The sequence below is a fragment of the Nicotiana tabacum genome, chromosome 16, assembly GCF_000715075.1.
Source record: "Nicotiana tabacum cultivar K326 chromosome 16, ASM71507v2, whole genome shotgun sequence".
Classification (NCBI taxonomy): domain Eukaryota; kingdom Viridiplantae; phylum Streptophyta; class Magnoliopsida; order Solanales; family Solanaceae; genus Nicotiana; species Nicotiana tabacum.
In genome coordinates this window covers 133,480,417-133,504,923 of record NC_134095.1, presented here as the reverse complement: position 1 = coordinate 133,504,923, position 24,507 = coordinate 133,480,417, and the positions used below count along the sequence as shown (strand labels likewise).

Genomic DNA, 24,507 nt, shown 5'->3' with positions numbered 1-24,507 from the left:
AGAAGTTCCATCCATGGGCGGATCCAATATAATGGTATTAGGTTTAATTGAACCCATAACTTTTAACGCGGAACATGAATTTATATGTCAAAAATGTTTAAATTACAATAAATAGTAAATTTGAACTTATAACTTTAAAAGTAGAATGTGTTCAATACTAAGAAGCTTAAAGGTCGAAACCATAAAGTTTAAATTCTGAATACGCCTCTGATTCTATCGGTGTATTATGTGATAGAAGAATACCTATCAAGTAAAATTATGTGACAAAAATATCTGAAGTTTGCTTGCTAGTTGCATTCAAATTGTCCGGAGTTGAGCTTTGGCAAGCCAAACTTCAGACATGTATAGTTTCAAATCGCACATTAGAAATTGATTTAAAAGTAGCTAAACTTACAAAAACTTAGGAATTTTTATTATGTCTTAAATTAGAGTCCCTAAAATTGGCTGTGTGTGCACATTCCTCTCCCCCCCCCCCCCCAAACAAAAAATATCCGGGTGCGATTTTTCAAATGAAAAGTATAAAGAGAAACAATTTAGATGAAATCTTCAAAATTAACAGATATAAACCTACGATTTATTTTCTTTTTCTAAAGCCCTTTACTAATTGGATATTGTATTTACAAGTAGAACATTGCCAACCAATGAAGCCATAATACTCTTGGATATTGTTTTCTTGTGGCTTAACATCCACCTTGTATAAGTGCTTGAGGCATGCGGCTTGAATTTTTTTCTCCCTCGCACAAATTCATCTTGTTCTCCTCGACCGCGCCCCCCTGCTTTCTTGATAGATACGTATGACTATTTGATATTTACATTAAATCGAACAATTTAATATAAACTATTAAAATCAAATTGAGAATCCATATCACTTGACTATAGCTTAGTGATAAATATTTGCATAAATGACACTTGTTTCATGCTCATTTCATTTTGTGTAAACACCAGGTTGATGTCTGTTAGACCGTTACAATTGATCACTATTCTCATTCACATCATCAATAGCTAGGAGTGGATTACTTCACATGATAAATAAAACAAGAAAGGGCGCCCAAAAACCAGAGCTAATTAATGTCATCATACGATTCCTGTGTGGCTGCAACCTTCACTTTCTCTTGCCATAAACTCACCAACCATTTGGGCTTGAAATAGAAATTTTACTGGATATATAAAAACCATATACGAGCTAGTCAATTGAGAGATATATACATCAGAAATGACTATGAAAATAGCGATTTTGCATAAGAATGTACCTCAACACCGAGTGGGAATTAATTGAAGCTTGTAGGCGACTTGCAGTTTCGTTAGTCTAAGATTGGACAGAGACTTTGAAATCACAATTTTGATAAGTATCAACTTGTGTTTATTCGATATCCCTGGCTGAATATTCAACATCGGTAGTGCATGACTTTACCTCAATGTATTTTAAATGTACCATTTCACCAAAATAAGAAGGGATTGCTTGATCAAGAAACAAGGAATGCAAAACCAGTTGATGAAGGCAGGGTAAAGCTTCTTCGGATACTCCCCATGTTTTGAGTTCGATATATTCAAGTTTCAAGAACTTGAGCCGAGGGAACTCGTTATCTCTCATTTCCCATTCTTCATTTTCAAATTCAACTCCATGCAGTTTGAGTACTTCAAGCTCGGGAAGATTGGCAATGGTTGAAATTTCAGCAAGTGGCAGAGGAAAATTGCATAATGTCAATTTCTTAAGACACGATGGGAAGTTGAACGTTGAAGGTCCTACTTGTGGAATGTGGGAAAAGAGCATCTTTAGTGATTCAAGTCGAGATAAGGAGTGCAATACAGGAAACCGATTTTTGTTCTTTCCGGAACCCCATGATTTGGCAAATACACATCTTAACTTTCGAAGATTTGGTGTTTTTTTCACTGTCTTTTCCATATTTTCCGCATTAGAAAAACATGGTGTTGAAAGCACGGCCAAATTCTCCAATTTTGAGTGGCTACCATAAAGGATTTCTTTTGCACCTTGAAGTTTGAACACTGCTTTATCACTAATGAATACATTGTTGGATTTTGTATTAATAACAAAAGAGTGAATGGTAAATGGTGGGAAAAGAAACGGAGGAAAGTAATTTTGAATGAGTTCACTTTACTAATGTACTTTGTCTCTCATTGGTAGAAGGAAAGAAAAGCTTTGTGTATATATAGAGAAGCTCATCTTTTAGCTCTTAAAGAGCTAAGAAGAAGGTAAGCCTCACGCTGTCGTCGTCGTTCGCTCGGCTTCGGCTTCGATCAAAGATTGATTGATTTATCTTTTTGGACAAAATTCTTTTCAAATATTTAATTAATGAATTTAATTAATTAATAAAAATTCAATCCGGAATAACCCATGGCATTTCCAACAGCTATGGCTGTTCTAAAACAGTGTCAAACCTGTTCCAACAGCTATGGCTGTTATTCAAAACAGTACCAAATTAGCTATAAATATTCCTTCAAATCCCAAAATATTTACTTACGAAATTTTCTGATAATCTTCTTCTTCTTCTGCACAAAAAATCCAGTGTGTTTTGCAGCCTTCGAGTGGTTCACTGTTCATCGGCGTTTTTGGTACCAACACTCCAGTGAGTTAAATCGTTCTATCTTGGGAGGATATATTCCAGAACCTCGGGTACTTGAGGGAATAATTTCCTTAAGGACACACTGTGTATTCAGTGGGCTCGATTTGTTCCTATACCGTTTTCAAAATTTATTTTGAAGTTCAAATACCATTTTTCAGAATTTATTTCTATTAACTTTCTGTTTCTGTTTTCAGAAAGATTATTGTTTTATTTATTTACAATAATACTGATTAGGCAATAAGCCTTTAGGTTCGAAATAGATCTTTAAACGAAAAATTAAAGATGATGATACTATTGACAAATATAAGGCAAGACTTGTTGTCAAAGGTTATAGACAAAAGAAAGGCCTTGATTACTTTGACACTTACTCACCAGTAACAAGGATAACATCTATTACGGTGTTAAAGGCACTAACGGGCGTGTATGGTCTTGAAATCCATCAAATGGATGTTAAAACAGTTTTCTTAAATGGGGAATTGGAGGAAGAGATTTACATGGAACAACCTGAGGGTTTTGTGGTTCCTGGTAAAGAAATGAAAGTGTGCAAACTTGTTAAGTCGCTTTATGAACTTAAACAAGCACTCAAACAATGGCATGCAAAATTTGACCAAACAACGTTGGCAAATGGATTTAAAATCAACGAGTGTGAAAAATGTGTGTACATTAAAAATACTCCAGGTCATGAAGTCATTGTTTGTTTATATATTGATGACATGTTGATAATAAGCAAAAGTATGGCAGATATAAATGCTACAAAGCGCATGTTGGCTAGCAAATTCGACATGAAAGACTTAGGAGTTGCTGATGTGATCTTAGGAATCAGAATTCACAAAACTCCACAAGGTCTAGCATTATCATAGTCTCACTGCATTGAAAATGTACTTGACAAGTTCAAGTATTTGGATTTCAAAATTGCCAAGACTCCAATTGACGTGAGTTATGCACTTCAAAAGAATGAAGGTGAAAGTGACTGACAACTGGACTATGCAAGAGTATTGGGAAGTTTGATGTATATCATGAATTATATGCGAGCAGATATATCATGTGCTATTAGCAAACTGAGTCGATTTACAAGTAATCCCAATCGAATACATTGGATGGCAATGAAACGAGTTTTGGGATATCTGAAACATACCCAAAATTATGCTTTGCATTATAACAAATATCCTTCAGTGATCGAGGGATATAATGATGCAAATTGGATCACCGGATCATCTGAAGTTAAATCAACGAGTGGTTATGTTTTCACAATTGGGGGTGGAGCAGTGTCTTGGAAATCATCCAAACAAATGTGCATCGCCCGTTCTACAATGGAATCTGAATTCATAGCTTTAGATAAGGCCGGTAAAGAAGCTGAATGGCTCCGGAATTTCTTGAAAGATATTCCATTTTGGCCCAAACCTTTGTCAACTATTTGTATACATTGTGATAGTCAAGCGGCTATTGGTAGGGCAGGGAGTATTATGTATAACAAAAAATCTCGTCATATTCGACGGAAACACAATACCGTTAGACAACTACTCTCTAGTGGTGTTATCACAATTGACTACATAAAGACAAGAGATAATATGTCGGATGCACTAACAAAAGGCCTATCTAGAGAGGCAGTTGAAAGATCATCAAAGGGAATGGGGTTAAAAGCCTAGGGCAAGTCATCATGGCGGTAACTCTACCTAGCAGACTGGAGATCCCAAGAGCTAGGTTCAAAGAGATCAAACAAAGTTATGAATGACGGTTCAACATTGTCAACTAACTCAACCCATTCTCGTGATGAAGACAATGTTCAAAAATGAGGTAAAACATTAAGGCTTTTTGATAAGTCAATAAAGCTTAAAGCTTTTTAATGATTTTCTAAGTCTGGCAGGATATAACCAGATAGTGTGTCTTTAGGATTACACGTTTAGGAATAACCTATGTGAGTGTGAAGTGTAAGCCGCTTCAAGGAGAATGAAAGTAAATGCCCATTCTCTAAGCACTCATAAAACCAAGCGGTGTTCATGGCTGAAACGAACACAACCGTGAGAACCATAGTTGGTTAAGGATTGATTGTGTGACTTATGTTGTCTAGGTATACAACAAAGCTCGATGGTTCAAAGATATCAAATCTACCGATTGATCGAGTATATCCGATATAAGTTCACTACGGAAAGTTCAAAGGGAAACCTACTTATCCCGATGCAATTGATTTTTGCATGTGAAACACACACACATCCGTGCATTCCTTTAAGTTTATAGTCATTCCCCATTCATGTGGGAGATTGTTGAATTTTGTTATTAATAACAAAAGAAGAGTGAATGGAAAATGGTGGGAAAAGAAATGGAGGTAAGTGAAATATTGAATGAGTTCACTTTACTAATGCACTTTGTCCCTCATTGATAGAAGGAAAGAAAATCTTTATGTATATATAGAGAAGCTCATCTTTTAGCTCTTAAAGAGCTAAGAAGAAGGCAAGCCTCGCGTCGTCATCGTCCTCGCTCACTCGGCTTCAGCTTCGACTTCGACTTCGGATTCAGATTTGGTCAAAGATTGATTGATTAATCTTTTTGGATAAAATTATTTTCAAATATTTAAGTCGTCGTCGCTCACTCAGCTCGGCTTCGACTTCGACTTCGAATTTGGATTTGGTCAAAGATCAATTGATTGATTAATCTTTTTGGACAAAATTCTTTTCAAATAAATAATTAATTAATTAACAAAAAATCAATCTAAAATAACTCATGACCCCCCGCGACCCGGTCCGTTTCGGCCCGTTTTCTTTCCCGAATTATTTTAAATCTATTTTAATTTTCCCGCAATATTTCCAACAGTAATGGCTGTTTTAAAACAGTGTCAAACCTGTTCCAACAGCTATGGCTGTTTTGAAAGGTTGCAAACCTTTTCAGAAATAGTACCAAATTGGCTATAAATATTTCTTCAAATCCTAGAATATTTACTTACGAAATTTTCTAATAATCTTCTTCTTCTTCTGCACAAAAAATCCAGTGTGTTTTCCAGCCTTCGAGTGGTTCGCTGTTCATCGGCGTTTTTGGTACCAACACTCTGGTGAGTTAAATCGTTCTATCCTGGGAGGATATATTTCAGAACGTCGGGTACTTGAGGGGAATAATTTCCTTAAGGATACACTGTGTATTCAGTGGGCTCGATTTGTTCCTATACCATTTTCAAAATTTATTTTGAAGTTCAAATACTGTTTTTCAGAATTTATTTCTACTACCTTTCTGTTTCTGTTTTCAGAAAGATTATTGTTTTATTTATTTACAGCAATAGAAATTAATAACATACATGTCTCAACCTAGCCAGCTTTCAAAAAGTATCTGGCAGTAATACTGTTCCTCCAATTCTTCTGACTATAAATGTTTGAGATTCCAAAGATTCTTTATAGATGATGGGACAAAATTCTTAGTAGTTCGAAGAGCAAGGTACCTTAAATGGTTAAGGTCAGTGGGAAAAGAATCAACATCAATGAACTCCCAATCCAACACCCTAACAAACTTGAAGTTGGCAAAGAAGTTTGAGGCTTGTTTCATGGAAGAGAACGTATTGTCACCGATCTCCCTAAATAAAACTGAATGAGCATGCGAGCAGGATTTACTCCACCCAGCAATATTATCTCGCTCACAGTAAAACAATAAGCGACGTTGCCTAGGCTTTTGAGAAAAATTATGTGGAAGATTTGCATCATGATTGTTGGACACATGCCCATGTTGTCCAGCCAAAGGCCCAATGGCCTAATCCTATTCTCTTTTGGTTTCCATTCCTATTTGGAAATGGATTCGGTTTATTCCTATTTTGAGTGGGTTTTGGCTTTAAGAGAAAGCACCACTCATGATCTATAAATAGGACAACCTTGGAGAATTATTCTATGCTCATTGATACAAGTCTTTGAAAGACTTAAGTACATAAGAGTTGTTTTTAGGGAGTTTTCGTCAAGAGAGAAGAGAGAAGAAAAATATTTGTTTTGCTGCATATTTTTATTCCGATCATCCAACATTCAAATCACGTTTTCCGCTTCGTTAACCGTTGGATCGGGCTAAAATTTTGACTGATGTTCGTAACATCATGGTCTTGGATTTGAATGGTGGATATCGGATTTGGTGGCTCGTAGCATCTGATTTCGAGCCTCGAACAACAGCTTCATTTTTTATGGATTATACTCTTTGTTCAATTGATTAGTTGTTGCTATTGTTGCTTCGTGTTTGGCACTTGTTGTGTAGCCAATTTGGAGAACTTTTGTAACCCTCTTATTGTTATAGTGGAGCTTTTTGTATCTTTGTGATCCCGTGGTTTTTACCTTTGATTTGAAAGGTTTTCTGCGTTAAAATTTGGTGTTCTTTATCTTTTTTATTTTCGGGTTTGCCTCGTCCTCGTAATAACAGTGGTATCAGAGCCTTAGTTATTTATCTGGATTGTTACAGAATGGAGGCAATATGAGCAAGATGATATGTTTAAATGGAAGAAATTATAATATTTGGAGAAGCAAGATGAAAGACTTGTTGTTCGTGAAGAAGATGCATCTACCCGTTTTTAGCTCATAAACCCGAGAGTATATATAATGAAGATTGGGATTTCGAGCACCAACAAGTATGTGGATATATACGACAATGGGTTGAAGATAATGTTCGCAACCATATTGTGAATGAGACACATGCGAGATCATTGTGGGAAAAGCTAGAGACTCTTTATGCTTCAAAAACCGGGAACAACAAATTGTTTCTGATAAAGCAATTGATGACCTTTAAATACAAGGAAGACAAACCTATCCTTGATCACATAAATGATTTTCAGGGTGTCCTTGATCAGCTATCTGGAATGGGAGTTAATTTTGATGATGGGAAACAAGAACTTTGGCTTCTTAATACTCTGCCAAACTGTTGGGAAACTCTTCGTGTTTCTTTGACAAATTCAGCTCATGGAGGTAAGGTGACCATGGAATATGCCAAGAGTGGTGTGTTGAACGAGGAAATAAGGAGAAAATCTCAGGGTTCATCCTCATAAGCAGATATCTTGGTTACAGAAGACCGGGGGAGAGATAGAACAAAAGGTTCAAGGAATAGAGGTAAAAGTAAAAGTAAGTCAAGGTCCAAATACTATAATATTACATGCAACCACTGTGGTAAGAAAGGACACATCAAAAGGTTTTGCCGCAAGTTGAATCAATACACTAGAGAAGGAAAGAAAGCTGAAAATAATGAGAACAATGTTGCTACTATTGTTCGAGATGACCTTCTTTTTGCTTATGATGAAAACGTCATCAATTTGGTATCCCATGAGACGAGCTGGATAGTAGATTCTGGAGCTACCACACATGTCACACCAAGAAAAGATTTTTTCTCATCTTATACTCGTGTTGATTCTGGAGTGTTAAAAATAGGCAATGCCAGTGAAGTTAAGGTGCTTAGTGTTGGCATAGTTTGTTTGAAAACTAATAATGGTTCAATGTTAGTTCTTCAAGATGTCAAGCATGCTCCAGACTTTCCTTTCAATTTGATATCCGCAAGAAGATTAGACGATGAAGGTTATCATAATGCTCTCTTTAATGACCAATGGAAGCTCACCAAGGGTTCGTTAGTAGTGGCTTGAGGAGTCTAGTCTGGTCAATCATATATGACACAAGGCTCTATTCTTAATGACTCCATAAATCTGGTGGAAAGTGATACTTTATCAGAATTGTGGCACCGATGACTGAGTCATATGAGAGAGAGGGGGATTACGTGTTTGGCTAAGAAAAGTTTGCTTTCTGGAGTGAAATAAGCAAAGCTGAAAAGGTGTATCTATTGTTTAGCTAGCAAACAGAAAAGGGTTTCCTTCCATAGCCATCCTCCCTCAAGAAAGTCCGATTTATTGGAGCTAGTACACTCTGATTTGTGTGGTCCTTTTAAAGTAAAGTCAAAAGGTGGTGCACTTTACTTTGTGAGCTTCATTGATGATCATTCTCATAAACTCTGGGTGTATCCTTTGAAATCTAAAGATCAATCACTTAGCATGTTTAAGGAATTTCAGGCCTTAGCTGAGAGACAGACGGGGAAGAAATTAAAATGTATTCGCACTGATAATGGTGGTGAATATTGTGGTCTCTTTTATAACTATTGCAAGGAACAAGGAATTCGTCATCAGAAAACTCCGCCCAAGACACCTCAATTGAATGGTTTGGCAGAGATGATGAATAGAACTCTAGTTGAGAGAGTTAGATGCTTACTTTCAGAGGCTAAACTTCCAAATACATTTTGGGCGGAAGCACTTAACACTGTTGCATATGTTATCAATTTGTCTCCTGCAGTTGCTTTGGATGGTAATGTCCCAGACAGAGTTTGGTTTGCTAAAGATGTTTCTTATGATCACCTGAGAGTTTTTGGGTGTAAAGCTTGTGTGCATGTTCCTAAAGATGAGAGATCGAAACTGGATGTCAAAACTAAGCAGTGCATCTTTATCGATTATGGTCAAGATGAGTTTGGGTATCGTTTTTATGATCCAGTTGACAATAAAGTTATCAGAAGTCGTGATGCAATATTATTTGAAGACCAAACTATTGAAGATATTGACAAAGCTGAGAAGATAGATTCTCAGAGTAATGAGAGCTTAGTTGATATTGATCCAGTTTCAATTGCTAAGACACCTATTGCACATGAAGGAACCCAAGACAATGATGGAGATAGTGATCAAGATCAAAATGATCATCATGGTATAGATGTTATGGATGTTCCAGTTGATGAAGTTGTGTTGATCAGCAACCAATTCCTGCATATGTAACTACTTCGAATGCTCCTGAAACCTCTCTTAGAAGATCTATAAGGGAGAAGCAAAAATTCATGCGCTATCCTCCTAATGAGTATGTACTTTTGACTGACATGGGAGAACCTGAGAATTATGATGAAGCCATGTAAGATACTCACAGAGATCAGTGGATCGAAGTGATGGAAGATGAGATGAAGTCACTCCATGAGAATGGCACATATGAGTTAGTGAAATTGTCGAAAGGTAAGAGAGCTTTATCTAACAAATGGATATTCAGAATAAATTAAGATAACCATACCTCTGCACCTAGATACAAGGCGAGGTTAGTTGTTAAAGGTTTTGGCCAAAAGAAGGGAGTTGACTTTGATTAAATTTTCTCCCTGCTGTGAATATGTCTTCTATTCGTGTGGTTCTAGGCTTAGCTGCAAGTCTAGATTTAGAGGTTGAGCAAATGGATGTCAAGACTGCTTTTCTTCATGGTGATTTAGATGAGAAAATTTATATGGAGCAACCTGAGGGTTTTGTAACTAAGGGAAAAGAAAATTATGTCTGCAAATTGAAAAAGAGCCTGTATGGATTAAAACAAGCTCCAAGGCAATGGTATTTGAAGTTTGAATCTGTCATAGAAGAACAATGGTACAAGAAAACTTCTTCAGACCCCTGTGTATTCTTCCAAAAGTTCTCTGATGATGATTTTATTATTTTATTGCTTTATGTGGATGACATGCTTATTGTTGGCAAGAATAAATCCAGAATTGTAGTCCTTAAGAAGCAATTGAGCAAATCGTTTGCGATGAAGGACTTGGGGCCAACAAAGAAAATCTTGGGCATTCAAATCCACCGACACAGAGATAGAAAGGAGTTATTTTTGTCCCAAAAGAAATACATTGAGAAGGTACTCAAGAGATTCAATATGACAGATGCAAAAGTGGTTAGTACTCCTCTTGCTAAACACTTCAAATTGAGTATTACTCAGAGTCCATCTACTGATGAAGAGAAAAAGAAGATGTCTTGTATTCCTTACTCTTCTGCCGTTGGTAGCTTGATATATGTTATGGTTTGCACTAGACCAGATATTGCACATGCCGTTGGTACTGTTAGTAGATTCCTTTCTAATCCTAGAACATTGGGATATAGTAAAATAGATATTAAGGTATTTGAAAAGTACTGCAGATTTGAAGTTGTGCTTTGGCAATGGCAAGCCTAAACATGTTTGTTACACAGACTTTGATTTAGGAGGCAATCTTGATAATTCAAGATCCACTTCCGATTATTTGATCACTTTTGCACAAGGGGGCTATTTCTTGGCAATCTAGACTACAAAAGTGCATAGCTCTATCCACCATAGAAGCCGAATATATTGCTGTCACAGAAGGTGCCAAAGAACTATTATGGTTGAAGGAGTTTATTAATGATGTTGGCTTTGAGCAGCCAAAGTACATCTTATTTTGTGATAATCACAGTGCTATCTGTCTCACCAAGCACTCCACTTTTCATTCTAAGACCAAACATATAAATAGAAAGTATCATTGGATAAGAATGGTCGTGGAAGAGAAATTATTTGAGGTTGAGAAGATACACACTGATGAAAATCCTTCGGATATGCTGACAAAGGCGGTGGTTGCAGATAAACATGAATTTTGTAGAAATTGGCAGGCATGAAGCCTATCAATAGTTCCTCTACTTGAAGACACATTTGGCCCCTTGGCTGGAGGGGGAGTTTGTTGGGCACATGCCCATGTTGTCCAGCCAAAGGCCCAATGGCCTAATCCTATTCTCTTTTTGGTTTCCATTCCTATTTGGAATTGGATTCGGTTTATTCCTATTTTGAGTGGGTTTTGGCTTTAAGAGAAAGCACCACTAATGATATATAAAGAGGACAACTTTGGAGAATTATTCTATGCTCATTGATACAAGTCTTTGAAATACTTAAGCACATAAGAGTGATTTTTGAGAGAGTTTTCGTCAAGAGAGAAGAGAGAAGAAAAATATTTGTTTTGCTGCAAATTTTTATTTCGACCAGCCAACATTCAAATCACGTTTTTAGATTCGTTAACCGTTGACTCGGGCTGAACTTTTGACTAAATATTCGTAACATCTAGGTCTTGGATTTGAACGGTGGAGATCGAATTTGGAGGCTCGTAACATCTGATTTCAAGTCTCGAACAACAGCTTCATTTTTGTGGATTATACTCTTTCTTCAATTGATTAGTTGTTGCTATTGTTGCTTCGTGTTTGGCATTTGTTGTGTAGCCAATTTGGAGAACTTTTGTAACCTTCTTATTGTTATAGTGGGGCTTTTTTGGATCTTTGTGATCCCGCAGTTTTTACCTTCGATTTGAAGGGTTTTCCACGTTAAAATTTGTGTTTTTTATCTTCTTTATTTTCGGGTTTGCCTCTTTCTCAACATAACAATGATCTCTGATAATTAAGAAATTAAGCGGGATATATAAGAGACACGCAGAGGAATGATATAGTAAAAAACAGAAGTAGAGAGATATAGTACTACATAGGAAGAGGTAAATACCTTTTTAGCCACAACAAAAATTCTCTTTCTCAGATTTTCCCTTGCAGAATGTGAGCACTATGTCGTGTACAAGGCATCTTTGAGCTTCCCGTTGTATATACTCTTAGTAACAATAACAAGGTTTCTTCCAACAAGATCCTCCAAGTACTCTTCTGCAATATCTTCCAGAGACTTCTCCTTATCATTTTCTATGAGTCCCTCGGCGATCCATAAGTTTGTGAACTTTGAGACCGAAATCTCCCTGTTCTCTAAAAATGCTCCAAAATATAAAAAGCATGGTTTCATCTTATGAGGTAGATTTTTGTAACTTACTTGTACTAAATCCTTTGATTCATCCTCGACTTTTGCACCTAAGCTCAATTCCATTTGCTTCCAGCACTGTTCTTTCTTCTCCATCCGTGCGAGAAGACCCCCAACTAGAACAATGGAAAGAGGTAACCCTTTACACTTTTTTGCAATCTCTTTCCCAACTTCCTTTAGCTTGTCTGGACAGATTTCTTCCCCGAATGCCTTCCTTTGTAATAATGACCAACTTTCTTCTCCAGTTAGCATACGCAGATGATATGGATCAGTAAAGCATTTAGCGTTACTAGAAACTATCTGGTGTCTGGTAGTCAGAATGATTCGGCTACCTTCAGTATCAGGAAATCATGTCCTTAAATCATCCCATGCATTGGTTTCCCACACGTCATCAATGATTAAGAGGTATCTTCCCATTTTGAATAAAGCTTTTTTTAGTCTAGCAGCTAATTCACAATCGCCATCTTCACTACGATAAGTACGCTCATCATTAACATCATTCAAGATGGAAAGTAGCAAGTATCTTCGTGTGTAAACCTGAGAAACACGACACTCTCCAAAAAACTAAAATGGGAGACAATTGCTTTATCATCTTTAAAACTTTGGGCCAAGGCCGTCTTAACAATTCCAGGCATACCAATAATCAGGATAACATCTAGATTTCGTGATCCTCCAAGTAGTCGACCTTTTATGGTTTCCCTCACATCCTTAAAACCCACCAATTGATATTTGCCGGCAGCAGGGGAAGCAGTTTTCTCCTCCTTCATTTTCCCAAGTTCTGTCAGCTCTGTCTTAATAAGCTTAATCTCCTTAATGATGTCTGAGAGCCATATTTTTAGATACGTACGAGGAATCTCTGTCATTACAAAAGAACCAATTATGTACTCAACCTCATATGCCTCATTAATGAGTCTTGCAGTAAAACCTTAAAGTTCCTCTCGCTTATCAATTCCTTGTACTGCTATGCGAGAGATTCAAGCTCCTCATACACCACTTCAAGCTGGTACTTCAAAGAAGCAAGTGAATCGTAGTGGCTGTAAAGACGTTCCTTCAAGCTGTCAATGAGGAAATCGAAAAGGCCCAATGTATCATTCTTAGGCAAAAGGGATTGTACCTCCTCTTGGATGTCACGGTAAATTTCTGTCCTGAGGCGCTGAATCTTTTCAGCCAAAAGAAGCAAGTCTCTTTTCCTTTCTCCGTTGTTCCTGTTGCGGAAGCCAAATGTATATAGTGTGAATGAGTCACAATTACTATACCAAAAATTATGACAACCACTAAATAATAAATAAGACAATAAAGCAACTATAAAAGGAACACCAGAATTTATGAGGTTCGGCCAATTTTGCCTACTTCCTTGGACACAACCAATATTTTATTTTACTCCAAAAATACAAGTGAAATAATACTAAAGAGAGAAGATACAAATGTCTTAAGAAGATAAGAAGGCAAATGAGAGGTGTGTTTAAATCGTAAACATTAGGCCTCCTTTTATAGGGAAATATTTTCCCCCAAAGGAAATCATCCACCGATGTGGGACAATTTCTTTTGTCAATCAACAAATCTCCACCTTGACAAAAATTCCACATATTTAATTTTCTCTCAATAACAAATTTTGGTTGTGTCTTCATCTTCTTTCTTCAGTGTTCAACAATGTTGATCAAATCCAAACAATGTTGAAACTTGACCGCAGTCACCACTTTTGTCAGCATATCAGCAGGATTCTCCGTAGTATGAATTTTCTTCACCGTGACTCCACCTTCTTCTATGATTTCTCGGACGAAATGATACCAAACATCAATGTGCTTCGTCCTTGCATGATAAACTTGGTTCTTTGCTAATTGAATAGCACTTTGACTATCACAAAAAACTGTGATACTTTTGTGTCCAATACCAAGCTCTTTTAGCAACCCCTGAAGCCAAATTGCCTCTTTTTCAGCTTCTATAATAGTCATGTACTATGCCTCTGTTGTAGACAAAGCAACTGTTGATTGCAAAGTAGACTTCCAATTAACTGGTGCCTTTGCAAAAGTAAACACATAACCAGTAGTTGATCTTCGTTTGTCTAGATCCCCTGCAAAATCTGAGTCACAATATCCAAATACGTACTGATTGCCTTTCTACTTAAAAACTAACCCAACATCTACAGTATTATGAATATACCGTAGAATCCACTTCACAGCTTGTCAATACTCCTTTCCTGGATTATGCATATATCTGCTAATAACTCCAACAGCTTCTGAAATGTCAGGTCTTGTACAGACCATTGCATACATCAAGCTAACAACATTTGCGTATGGTACCCTTCACATATACTCCTATTCAGCTTGTTCTGCTGGAGACCTTACATTTACTCATTATAAGCATGGTGCAAAATCGAGTTCCTCTAACTCAATTCTTCCACAGCCATATGTTGATACCCAATTTTTCTCTATATATTTTTATACTCAAAATACTTTCAAAATAGCATGTGTATGCATATATAAGCATGCCCAAGTATTTTGGTATTTTTTCCAAATTTTTAAAGATTTTCAAAACCAATTTATTGTCTATTTTAACAGTACAAAATCCAATAATTATTTTCGAAATTATTATTTTGGTGAATAATTTATTTTCATCCTCATAGTTACACCAAAATATAATTAACGTGATTTTTTGCATATTTTTACAAATTCATTTGATATTTTTTAAGCTAAATTACATAAAATTGCAATTATGGCCTATATTACGATTAATAGCGTTTTGCAATCACAAAATCATTTCCAGCATTTTTAGATTAATGTTTATATATTATTAATTAGCTCAGTGCTTTTAATTTGTTTTTAAAATCATTTTACTATTTTCTATAAATAAAAAGGTTAAAACTGGCTATTTAACATGTGGCCTCAGTTCATTTCAATTATAGCCCCATTACATTTCAATTCTAGCCTAAAAGTGACACAATTTCAAACCCAAATTCGTATGACCCAATTCTTATTTTTACCCGACCCCTTAACCCATTTTCAAACCCGTCCAGATTTTCTTTAAATCCTGGTCGTTGATCATTTTGATCAACGGCCCCGATTCACCCTTTCCTTTTTTAATCCCCTAACCCCTCTAACCCTAACCCCATTTGCACAATGATGCCGCCTCTGAATCCCAAAACTCTCTCAAGTTCCTTCGGAACCCTAGCCTCCTCCTACCTTGTTCCACCGTGTTTTCACCGGAGTCCATGGCTTCTCAGGCCATGGACAGCCTATACTCACCTCCTCCGGCTCTTGCATGCATGATGCTCGAAGGTTCAAGGCCAGGCCTCAAAGGTCTTCACTCAGACCTTCACCGATTCGAAGATTTCGGCCGTCTCCGTCCTTGCTCCGGCATACCATGGTGTTTTGAGCCTGATTCTGACCTCTCCGACTCAGAATGGTGACCTTTTCAAAGCTTTTTCTAGAGTTCTTCTGAAACCCTAACCCGTTGAGGTTTTCCCGATTTTTCTTTTAGATCTGTTGTGTATTTATGCTTTACTTGAGTGTTCAAACTATTTCCCTAACTTTTCTTTCAAAAAATTACTTTCCGAAGCCTCTTTTACCATCTAGGGTTTTTTGAAAATATGTAAGTGTTTATCTGACTTTCTTTTGCCTCTACTGTGTTCTTATGTTTTCCTTCTACCATGCATGTTCCTATACCGTGCTTTCTATATTCCGTTTTTGTATGATCTGCTATTGTGTTTTCTACACTATGTCCTTGTATGCTTTTCTACTATGTTCTACTATTTTCTTCTACCATGTTCTGGTATGTTTCACCTACTGTATTCTCCTATCGTGTTCTTAAGTGCTCTTACTATTTTTTCCTTCTACTGAACTTTGTTTAAACCTCTTCTAAAAGGATCTTCTTAAGCATGCTTCCTTCTACTGTTCTTATTAGTTTTTTCTCATCATGCTTCGAATTAGTTTCTTTACTCTGTTGCTTTGAGCTCTTCTATTGTATTTACATGCTATTCATGAGTTTTTTTCTTTCATACTTAACGTGTCTGTATGCTTTTTATATGTGATGAACCTTTCTGTAAAAGGGCTTTCCAACTTGTGATTGATTCAGAATCCCTTTTAATAGGTTTAATTGATTGTTACTGGTTTTCCTTAAGTTAAAATCTTTCCTCTCTTTCTGACTTGGTTCATTGATAATGTCGAATCCCTGATTCCTTGATTTACTAGGTACTAATTGATTTACTGTGTTCTTGCCTTATTTGGGCTAACCGTATATTTTAAAATTTTCTTTCCTTAGTTAAACCCCTATGTATTTACCCCTAATTTCCTACTTTACACAAGATGTTTACTTAATTCTCTTTCCTTAACTGATTGTTGTCCATTACCGTTTGAGTTTGAACTCCTTAATTAAAGGAAGTTCTTATGTTGATTGATTATAATTGATACATAGTTCCATAATTACTATGATTCTTCCCTTACTCTCTACCTGTTTTCCAAGATATAAATACTCGACTCTTTTTCTTTTCACAATACGGAATACACTTTAGAGCTTCACTTAATTCTCACAACCCCTTCTAAAACTTTTTGCACTTTGGATTTCTCAAGACTTCTGCTTTCATTTGTTTTTCCTGAAACTGGTATGTCCTAGTTTTGATTCTAGCATCAACCCCAATGTGTTTACTTACAAGTTTTTATGTCTATGCCTACTTTACTGCTGTGTAAAATTCAACTTCTATGATAGTATGCTTATGTCTTGCTATTTGTTACTGCAATGAATCCCACTCCCCATACCCCTTTATGTGCTTGAGTTGTGGTTTAAGACATGACAATACACAAAGTTATTGTCCATGGATTAAAACTGGATCCTTTGGATCCTGGGCTCTTCCAATTTCCCATACCCCGTTCTCTTAGGTGTGTTGAGCTGAGGTATAGCCTGGCAGCATCCAAGTTGCTGTACAGGGCTAAACCTGACCTTCAATAGGTCTTAACTCTCTAATTTTTAGCTGACAGGCTGGTCAGGGGTGTGCCAGCACTCCTAATTGCTGGGCATGACCACCAGTCTGCCTTGGCATTCCCTAATCCCCCTTTATTGCACCTACACATATTCCTAGAACCTTAAGTTCTGCCCCCCTCTTTTGAGCCTTGCTTTGGGACCTCGAGTTCCCTCTGAACTTGGACATTTGAGGGCTGGCCCTTCCACACTGCACTATAATCTAAATCTGCAATATATTTGGGGTGTAAGCACTGCCTGGAGTTCCTGAAACTCCTTGGATCTCTGAAACACCCCAGATGAGAGAAGGCTTTGGGAATCTGATCTTTGGAAGTTGGTTTATTTCATATTTCAGACCTGGGGTCTGAATTAGGCTCTCCTTGGTTGGAATCTTTAATTTCTGATATATTCTTTCTTATTCATTCTGGTCTGTAATAATCTTGTAATAAACATTTGGGGTCGGCTAGTGGAAAAGAGTAGGGGACTATGCATGCAAGGGGTAGATACCATGTTCATAGGGATTACTATACTTCTAAAATTCTGCATCTTCATATAGACACCATGCCTATAGGACTTTCTGCATTCTGCATCCGTCATTAGGCAAACCTATTATAGGATTTAAGTACCTAATCAATTGCATGTAGACAACCTGCCTATAGGATTCCTGCATAAGCAATAACAGTGCCCAAATCAGTAACACCTAGAAAGCATGTCTATAGGAGCTGTTAACTGAACCTAAATCGTCAACTCGCTTATAAGCCTAAAATCAGTAGCAATAATGTTTAACGCTTGCAGATCTTATGTCCCTGTAATTGACAATTCTTTTTCTGCAATCAGTTTACTTCTTTATTTTTGAAACTAATAGATATCATGCCTATAGGTTCTGTTTAACGCCTAGGCAAGCCTTAGGGTAAAATTTTATAATTGCATCAGTTTTGATAATTACAACCAGCAAGCAGGCCTAATTCGGACTTTTTATCTGAAAATATGTGATAAATTAGCCACCCTTCCTACGTTAAGTTTAATACAAACCAAACCAGTATTTGTAAGTCATGCTAAATAATCTGCTGCTTTGAATGAGGAGGCCGACTTGAGCCTTAACTGCTATTTGTTTCCCTTTTAACTGCTATCTGTTATTGCTTGTCGCCTAGATTTTTATCCTTTTTAAAACTCTGTAAAAGCCCCAACTCCCTCCCCTTTAGGATTAGTAGTCCCATATGCCTCTAAGACTGATAGGATTGGGACGAGTAATAGCATGCAATAAGTAACGATACCATTTCGCGCTTTAACACCTTAACAGGGTGGGAAGGGTAGATATGGATATGATGACCGATGCGCTAATATCAAGTGCGACCCCTCTGCTGAGGAGTGATTGCTGGGTATTGCACTGAAGTGATCCATATTAATTATAAACTTAGGACCCCCCTCCCTTTATTTGCTTTCATCTCTTCTTGTGAAACTATTCAAATCTTTTTTTTTCATAAATTTCTGCCCTCTTTACTTACCTTCGAAAGTTTCAACCTAATTGCAATGTTATATGCGAATCCTTATTTGAGCCTTGATTGTTTACTTGTAAAGTCATAATTGTAACATGGTCGGGAACCACACTAGTGGATCTTGAAGGGTGCCTAACACCTTCCCCTCGAGATAATTTCTAGCCCTTACCCGAACTCTGGTTTTCCAACTCAAACTCTTAAAAAAAGTGTCCTAATGCACTATAATCATTAGGTGGCGACTCTTCAAATTTCGAAACCCAATTCTCGAAAGGGAATAGAGTTGTCCTTCCCAATGTCGTATACCCGATTTCTGACCCCACTGTTAGAGAAAAAGGGGGCGTCGACAATGCCAAAACGTTGTAGTACTCTCTTCAAATATTCCTTTTGAGATATACAGAGTTTCTATCTCCATGCCAAGAATTTTCTTTGCCTCACCCAGATCCGTCATCTCGACCTCCTTCTTTAGTTGAATCTTCAACTTATCAATTTCTTCCGAATTCTTGGAAGCTATAAACATATCATCAACATATAGGAGAAGATATATAAAGGAACCATCTTTAATCTTGCGCAAATACACACAATGATCGTATTTGCTTCTCTTGTACCCTTGCCGCAACATAAACTCGTCAAATCGCTTGTACCATTGTCTAGAAGATTGTTTCAATCCGTACAATAATTTTTTAAGTTTGCACACCATATTTTCTTTTCCAGCAACTTTGAATCCTTCTGGCTGAGTCATGTAGATTTCCTCCTCCAAGTTTCCATGTAAAAACTCAGTTTTTACAACCATCTGAACTAGTTCCAAATCCAACTGTGCTACCAAAGCCAACATAATTCTAATGGAGGAATGTTTTACAACTGGAGAAAACACTTCATTGTAATCAATTCCTTCCTTTTGAGCATATCCTTTGGCCACCAATATAGCTTTGTAGTGAACAACGTCTTGGTTAGGAAATCCTTCTTTCTTTGCAAATACCTATTTGTACCCAATTGCTTTCTTTCCCTTCGGGAGATTGGCCAATCTCCATGTATGATTCTGATGAAGGGACTGTATTTCATCATTCATGGCAATCCTCCACTTATCTTCTTTTGAACTTTGGACTGCGTCTTTATAAGTGGTAGGAATATCATCAGCTATAATTGAGGCGGCACAAGCAACCGTCTCTATAAGACGAACATGTTTTGTTATTGTCCTTTTTGGCCTGCTAGTTGCAATTGATTCAAGTTGTTATTGAGGTTCATGAGTTGGAATCTCCCTCTCTACTAGCTCTTCTTCCAGAGGATAATCTTCATTTGTTTCCTCATCTGCTTCTTGTGTAGGAAAAATAAATTTTCCCTCAAACTCCACCTGCTTAGAAGCACCCTTATTTTGTTTGGTATCTTCTGTTACCTTATTTACCATAGCAGATTCATCAAAGGTAACATCCCTGCTGAATATTACTTTCTTTGTCATAGGACTCCATAAGTGATATCCTTTGACTCTAGAAGTAATCTCCATAAAAATAGTCTTCTTTGCCCTTGGATCCAATTTTGACTCTGTCACATGATAATATGCAGTTGATCCAAACACATGCAAAGAGTCATAATCTACAGCAGGATTTCCTCATTTTTCAAATGGTGTCTTGCCATCAATAGCAGCAGATGGTAAGCAATTAATGAGGTGGCATGCATATGTAACTGCCTCAGCCCAAAATTCTTTGCCCAAGCCTGCATTGGACAACATACACTGTACCTTCTCCAGTAAGGTCCGGTTCATACGTTCTGCCACTCCATTCTGTTGTGGTGTATGTCTGACAGTAAAGTGTCAGACGATGCCATCATTTTCACAGACCTTATTAAAATGATTATTTTTGTATTCACCTCCATTGTCTATGTGAATACACTTGATCCTCCTGCCTGTTTGATTCTCCACCGTCATTTTCCATTTGAGAAAATTTTCCAACACTTCATCTTTGCTCTTCATTGTATACACCCACACTCTTCGGGAAAAATCATCAACAAAGGTTACAAAATAGTGTTTCCCACCCAATGAAGGTGTCTTGGAAGGACCCCAAACATCAGAGTGTACATAATCCAATATGCCTTTAGTATTATGGATTGTTGTACCAAATTTAACCCTTGTCTGTTTCCCTTTGACACAATGCTCGCAAAACTCCGAGTTGCAAATCTTTACTCATTTTAACAATCCTTGATCTGATAAAGTTTTCAAGAATTTTCCTCCAGCATGTCCCAAGCGCATGTGCTATAGCCTGGTTCCTTCTGCCTCTTTTTCGTCACTGGATGTTACTGTCCCTGTCCCAATAACTATACTACCGCAATAACGGTACATGTTATTGTTCTTCCGATTGGCCTTCATTACCACTAGTGCATCGAAGCATACTCTCATCACTCCATTTTTTGCAATGATTTTTAACCCTTTTGATTCTAGGGCTCCCACAGAGATGAGATTTTTCTTCAAACCGATACATATCGAACATCTGTTAATGTTCTGATCATTCCATCATGGTTCCTTAATCTTATTGAACCAATGCCCTATGAGGTAAGATAGCTGTTATCCGTTGTGTGGACGACTCCATATTCTCCTTCTTGAAAATCCACGAACCAGTCCCTGTTGGGACACATATGATAGCTATAAGCTGAGTCCATCAACCATATGTCTGATGATGTTAATGGCTCTGTTGTAACTAATGAGAAGTCTGTATCATCACCATCAGCTACATTTGAATCCATAATGGCCTTACCATTGTTATGTTTGGCCTTATTCTTCAACTTCGGACAGTCTTTCTTCCAGTGCCCCTTTTCTCGACAAAAGGCACATTCATCTTTATTGGGTCTAGATCTTGACTTGGATCTTTCTTTCTTTGTCCTCGTTTGATTTTGAGGATGACCCCTCACAACCAGTGCTTCTCCTTCTCCGCACTTCTGTTTTTCTCCCTTTCTTTGTTCATAGCTGTACAAAGCCGAACAAACTTCTCTGAGAGAAATTTCATCATTCCCATGGAGTAGAGTAGTTTCAAGGTGCTCGTACTCATCAGGAAGTGACCCCAACAACATCAAGGCCAAGTCACCATCATCAAAAGTTGCATTCATATTTTGCAAATCTGTGACCAACTTATTGAAATTGGTGATATGTCCATTCATCGTGGTACCAGGAACATAGGTGAAGCGAAACAGTCTCTTCTTCATGTACAATTTATTTTGACTATTTTTCTTCGAAAATTTATCCTCTAGTGCTTTCCATAATTTACTTGCAGAAGTTTCCTTTGTGTATGGATATTTCTACTCTCTAGCAAGGTAGGATCGAATGGTACCGCAAGCAATACAGTTGATAATTCTCCAATCTTCTTCTACAATAACATCTGGTCTTTTTTCTTCAATGACAAGATCTAGCCCCTGTTGGAAAAGGACATCTAGAACCTCGCCTTGCCACATCCCAAAATGTTCTGACCCGTCAAAAATTTCTACCGCAAATTTCGCATTTGACACAATTCTTGTCATAAGCGAAGATGCCAATGATGACGTATTGTTGACACTTGATGTAGATTCTTCTTGTTTATTGTCTTCCATCTTTGACACAAATATTATTTAATAGCTGACGACACAAATCAAGATTATTTCCTTTCTGGTGTGGAAAATCAGACTAAGCTGCAACCATAGAGCATACTCAGACAGAACTTTGACTCAGTTACCAAGATAAATCTTTTCTGATGTGGAAGATCAGACTATGCTGCAACTACAGAGCATACTTGGACAGTACCTTGGCTCTGATACCAATTGTTGCGGAAGCCAAATGTATATAGTGTGAATGAGTCACAACTACTATACCAAAAATTATGACAGTCACTAAATAATAAATAAGACAATAAATCAACAATAAAAGGAACACCAGAATTTACGAGGTTCGACCAATTTTGCCTACTTCTCGGACACAATCAATATTTTATTCCACTCCAAAAATACAAGTGAAATAATACTAAAGAGAGAAGATACAAATGTCTTAAGAAGATAAGAAGGCAAATAAGAATCCTAAACATCAGGCCTCCTTTTATAAAGAAATATTTTCCCCCCAAATGAAATCATTCACCGACGTGGGACAATTTCTTTTGTCAATCAAGAGTTCCTTCTGCTGTTATACAATGAGCAAACGAGTCCAGCATGAATGACCAAAGTCTCAACTCGTTTAAAGAAACGGATCCTCATACTATCCTGAATGTTGTTTATCAATGGCAACTCATTGACAATAACGGTCAACGTGTTAAGCTGCTGCTCAGGAAGGATTTCTGTTGTATCTATATTCAAGGGGAAAACCTCTCTTAACTTGGTGGAAATGTGCAAAAGAGTCTCAATGAACCCAGTTGCCGGTTCAATTGAAGACATGGGAGGAGTGCTTGATGACAACACATTTTTCAGGATGCCCGTGTAGATTTTGCGGACCCCTGGCTCAATAGGCTTGATCCTTTTCTCAAGCAAATCAGAAACCAAATTAGTAAATTTTGGAGCAACTGATTTTCTGTCTTGAGGTTCTGGCAAATACATGCTGTGTGGATAGCCAAGACTTCAACATGACACAAAAGTTTCTGCCAGCGGCTTTTGAGTTCTGAACTGAATTTTTCCAGAAAGCAGACAAAGTTCTTGAGCGCTCTCAGCTCCTCTTTGACCAACTCAATTAGAGCCTTGACCTCAAAATATATGCTCACAACAGGCGGCTTGCCAAGGCGAACAATCAGCAGATTATCAAGATTCTGTACAACGTTGTCTATAACTTCCATCACAAGTTCGTGGGACTGAGGATTGCTCTCTCTATGTTTCTCCATTTTAATGACTGAATCCTTGCCAGCACTTCAGAGGTGTCGTGTTCAAATTTAAGTGGGTCTTTGCTACCCCCAATGATATAATAATCCTTTCGGAATAGATCTTCTGCATACGTTAGGAAACTTTTGAGCGTCATGTCAGGCTGCACACGGAACAGTACACCGAGAAACCATAGTTCTGTCTTAACAGCTTTTATTCGGTCCTTCTGGCTATCTGTCAAGTCATGCTCATTTTCAATCCTTTGGAGAATGTTTACCAGGTCAGGAACATCGATGGGATCGATTGACATATTCTATCTGTGATTTCTTTTGGTTTCGAGATTGTTTCTCCACTGAAAATCAAAAGTAAAAAAGGAGCATTAGCCTCAGAACTTGATTTAATCATAGCAAAAAAAATGTACCAAAGTCGCAGGTACACTTGGGCATGTGGGGGTGCGAGAAGTTTTATTGTGTCCCTGTACAATTGATATTAGTTGTGTAAGGCTCCTTTTTGTCTCACAAATTGATGAACCCCAATCTTACACTTCTGGGTCCACAAAAATCTAGGTTCACAAAACTGTGAGACAAAAAAGATGCTTCATACAACTAGTGTCAGTTATATGAGATACAAAATAAAATTTTCTTACGGTGTTTTCTTAAAGAGAATAAATATCTGAATGATAAAACTTATATACACTCACAACATTATCACTGAAGATTAATAAATTGGAAGATGTTACTTAAACTTATTACTGACAAGGCAATTGTAGTGATGCCGTTAAAGGGAAGTGATAAAGCGACAGGGTAAGGTGCAAAAAAAAGCGTCCAAGGTGTACAGTGACTTTGTATGGCAGTCAGAGTGAAGTTAGCAAACTTAACTAGATCAGTTAGACATTTAGTTAGCTTGTAGTTAGATGTACAAATGTACTCAGTTAGTGTAGTTTTTGTATCATTATCTCCAGCTACGAATGAACTAGGATTTTACCAGGAAGATGTCTAAAAGAAAATAATGATCCAGTGTTTCATAATTAATTAATAGGAACGGTAGATATGTGATTTTTGACCCTCCCCAAGATTTTACATATTTTAGCATTTATGTATATAGCTTAGGTCTAATATAGCTATTTCA

At 37.2% G+C, this 24,507-nt stretch overlaps 1 pseudogene; it reads right to left on the bottom strand.

Moving 5' to 3' along the window:
- Positions 1-1,306: 1,306 nt before the first annotated feature.
- LOC142170417 (putative late blight resistance protein homolog R1A-3) lies at positions 1,307-23,967 on the bottom strand (annotated as a pseudogene).
- Positions 23,968-24,507: the final 540 nt, after the last annotated feature.